Source organism: Nicotiana tabacum, chromosome 1 (assembly GCF_000715075.1).
Source record: "Nicotiana tabacum cultivar K326 chromosome 1, ASM71507v2, whole genome shotgun sequence".
NCBI classification, from domain to species: Eukaryota; Viridiplantae; Streptophyta; class Magnoliopsida; order Solanales; family Solanaceae; genus Nicotiana; species Nicotiana tabacum.
The window spans coordinates 211,583,271-211,587,986 of NC_134080.1; positions in this window are offsets into that span (position 1 = coordinate 211,583,271).

Genomic DNA, 4,716 nt, shown 5'->3' on the forward strand with positions numbered 1-4,716 from the left:
CATGCAGTTACCCATATTTTCAACCCATTTACCCAATTATTTTACTCATTTATCCATTTTAATATAAGCTTTTTATAAGATCACCAAATTTTCCCACTTATAGATGGTGATGAGTACTATTTATCTTCCAAATATTTTTCGCATTTAAACTTTAATATATATATTTTTTACTAAAATACTATTTTTCTCACTTACAATTGAGGTACTTTAAAAAAATGGAATAATAAATATTATTAATTGATAAGTTTGATTTATGTAGCTTTTTAATTTTAAAAGCAAAAGAAAAAACTGAATATTGGATGAACTGTGGACAAATATTGCCGTCGTTCTTTTTCGTGCCATAGAAAAGTAAAGAGAGAAAATATCTACAAAAGAGGAATTTGACAAAATCAAAAAGAATACACAGTCCTTCACTGCTAGTGTGCTTTTGTCCATTTTTATTGATTTTAATAGCTTTAAATTTTAGCTACAACTTTAAATTAATATTTCCACCGAACCATAAACATTAATTTATTAAAAATTCAACAAATCACAAAATCCATATATAAAGTTTTTAAGCTTTTAAAAACCCCAACAGTAATTTTTTTTTCAATTTAATTCACCTAATAATATTTAAATCTGTAATAATAAATATGAATGTCCCTGACGTGATTGGCAACAAGAAAAAACAGAATGGACGACCATAATTGCCAAAGTGACTCTGGAATTTCCTTCTTAGTAATTAATACATGCCATCATTAAGTCATTCAACACTTCACAGTTAGGTTTCGACTTTTGGCGTCCTTTATGGGTTATTATCAATTTAGCCCGCGCTAGATTCGCTAGCCAAAAAAGTATATAAAATTTGTATAACTTTTGTATATAACATACATAATGTATATATATACAAAAAATATATATTTTTTAGCTACAAAAAATATTTTAAAAAAATATATTTTTTTATTATTATTTTAAGAGCGACTATACAATGTTATTTTCTGTCTTTTACTCCGTTGGAAGAACAGGTAACTTAATTATGTTGGACTTTCTACCTAATTTTTGGTTCCTAGGATAATGTACAAAGTACTTAATCAATTAGTAAGTCGTGGTGCAACTTATTGATGCTTTAGATAACCTTGACTTCTTGAGCATAAGAAAGGTCCACTTGGAAAATTCTGCCACTGATTAATGAATCACAATACACCACCAAAGCTCATAATCTAGTCCAAATGTTTATTTTTACCACTGGACTAGCTTCGAGGCGGGGCACTATATCAAAATATCAAAACGATTTGAGGCTCATATGTGAGGCTTAGTTTTGTGAGACTTATGCCTCCAAACGTCCGATTGTGCGCTCTAAACACGCCTAACGCTAGCACTTGGGGCTCACCTATGCAAATCATGTGTTGAATTTACTAATTAGCAATGTTGACTTTAAAATTCTTTGACAAATTAATGATTAAAGTTCTTTTCATCTATAGGAATGAAAATTGTGAATAACTGAAATAACAAATCATAGTATATGACATATTTACTAATTGAAAACATTAGTGGGCGTGAATATCATTTGAATATTTCTTCTGAAAATATATAGAAAATTAAAATTTATATTTTTACTTGCTAAATCCTCATATCATAGTTCTATGTCTCTCAAAATTACTGTACATTTATTATTTTGCTATTTAAAAGTAACTTTGAATCTACTCACGAAGGAGTAATATTCACAAACAAATAGCTATAAATATTTAGTATATTTCTTGATATGTACACTACGTTTGAACAAAAATTAGTGGATTTACTTGAATTCAAACCTAAATTTCTAAGTTTCACAAACCTGCAAAACTTAGAAATTTGCATGTTCGTGTGTTGATGAGAGTGAGATTTAAATTACATTCATTTTTTTAGAGTTCCTAATTTATATTAAAGAGAAATAATTTAATATTAAATTGAAATGCGTCTCAATACAACAGAATGAATACCCCCAAGAAAAGGTTATATAATTGATTTTAATTAATTTTGGATTGACAGGCAGTTAATTGATTGATTTATTGAGACAAAGCACATCACGTTATTTTAAAAGTGCAACCTCTAACCATATGACAATAGGAGAAATTTGAGGCAACCCGCAACCCCCAACAAACAACTCATAGCTACACATGGGGCATGTTCTTTCTTTTCCTAGTCAAGTAGTCAAGAATGCATGCCCAATTGTCCACATTGGTTGTTTGGCAACTTTTCTTGATTTCTCACTCAATGTTCTGTACTCATATTGGTGTTTGATTAAATTTGGATTCACGTCAGGAAATTTCACATTAGAAGTAAAATTGTCAATAACAAAAGTGATTCCATTCTCAAAACTCGAATCCGAGACATCTAGCTAAAAATGAAAAATACTTGCGACTCAACCATAACTCTTGTTGATAGTTATTGTTAGGCACTTGCTGTAATGCAATTCTTAAAAAATGAAGGCATGATGAATACTTTATCCTCTTTTTGGTATATAATAAAATTTAGTTGGTATAAGCTATTTGCTCATCTAAAAGATAAGAATAAATATCCGTTCATAATAATTATGATTAGTAACTTAAAAAATGCGATAAGTCATCTAATACAACATACTAAACTACATAAAAAGTGTAAAAATATCTTATACTAACGCTATCTATATTACTACTATATAAGTTAAATCATTTTAAAAATGGAACTATGGGGATCCAATAGGCAATATATAGGTGTAGGGTAGGGGATTGTATGATTTAGTACTTGATGATTGGACAAGGTCAATATTGGAGATAAACTTGTCTTTAGAAAACAATTATTATAAATGTCACTTAGGCTTGTGGTCCAATCACCAATGACAACACGACAATAAGTTTGTGGAATTGGCAACAAGTTTGGCATGATCCATCACTAATTGCAAAACAATTTCCGCAAAGAGTGTGATCTTTTGGACGTGCTAGGCTTTATCGCATTGGTTAAATTTTAATGGGATTTTTTCATTTTTATACACTATTGAAAACTTTATTACCTTAAATATTTTTTTTCGCGAAGGCCCTTGGCCTTAAGAGTATTATTTCGAACTTTCGTCGAAATATTAACCTGTTGTGGGTCCCGATATTTCGGAGAGTTGGGTATCTTCTGGGGGAGTCCCAGTTCGCCTGATATTATTTGCATCGGGGAGTGCGATGTCGGTGAGCAGAAAAAAATGATGCTTTGCTCACACTCGTTTTACGCACATATTTGAGTTTCCCTATCTAACTTTTTTGCTTTCCGGTCTGGAGATGTCATTGATGGGTGGGATGATGAATTACGCTTCGACCTCGGGGATTTCTCCCTCGTCGACCCGGTCTTTAAGTCCCCGGGAAGACTCTCTTGGGACGCCTTCTTAGCGAGGGAGATGGGGTATCACTTAAGGGGTATCATTTTCTAGGAGTTGGGTTAGCAGTAATTTCCTCTTCTCCAGTTGGATTGTTTCCTCGCTCGCTCGCCCGCGCGGCGCCTGCGTTCTTGTTTGAGCAATCAGCAGAAGGTGGGCCATGATGATATTCTCCTTATCCCGATTCGATGAGTTGGTGAATGAAGGTGGATCTGTGGCATTGCTTGCTTTGCTTGGCGTTTTAATGGTTGATGGGGGTGATGCTTTCTGAATTCGGTAATCGTATTCAGCTCTCTTTTCTCTCTTTCCTCTCCTTTTATGCGCCTTTGTCCTGTGCGGGTTAGGCTCGTTTTGGTTGGTTCATGAGCTGCTCCGCGTGCGGGGGAGGATGTTGGTTGTAATTTCTGCTTGTATATAATATCATGATCTAGGTTGGTGTGTGAGGTTTACTTACCGTTCTTTTTGGTGGGCGATCATGTTTTCGGATTTTGATCTGGAGGAGACTAGGAAGCTTTTACTAAGAAATCTCCACAGACGACGCCAAATTATTTGATCAAAAGATATTTGTCGCACCTCCTTTTTCCGACCCCGCGAGGGGCGTAGGGAGTTTTTTCCAATTAAAGGACAGTTGAAACGGGATTTGTTTATTTATTTCAGAGTCGCCACTTGGGAGATTTAGGGTGTCCCAAGTCACCAGTTTAATCCCGAATCGAGGAAAAGAATGACTCTATATTACAGTCCGCGAACCAGAAATCCGGATAAGGAATTTTGTTAACCTGGGAGAAGGTGTTAGGCATTCCCGAGTTCCGTGGTTCTAGCACGGTCGCTCAATTGTCATATTTGGCTTATTTATCTGATTTTAATACCATTATGAACCGATGTGCCAATTTTAACTCTTTACCACTTTATTATTATTATTATTTTTTAAAAAAAATTGTGAACATCGTTTAAAACATGTCTTTGGATTACGTCACATGAAATGCACCCGCAATCCGGAACACATTTTTATTCAATGTTTTAGGATTTAGATTTGGGTCGCATGAAATGCGCATCCGAGTTTAAGAAGGTAAAATTAATTAAATCGCGCCTAAAGAGTCTAGCGTATCATTATTTTGGGTAGGGCCGTGAAATTTGCTAAAACGGCTCCTCCCTAATTCTAAGCGATTAAATGTACATTTATTGAGGGCCCCGCAATCTATACATTTCATTAAGCGAGGCTCATCTCATTTATTTGGACAAATCTTAAAACGACTACATTTTTCTATAAAAATGAGTCTCTAAAATAAAGAAAGAAAATCCTAATTTATTACTAGCTTTTATTATTTTAAGAAGACATGACATGCTAATTGCTTGATTAATAC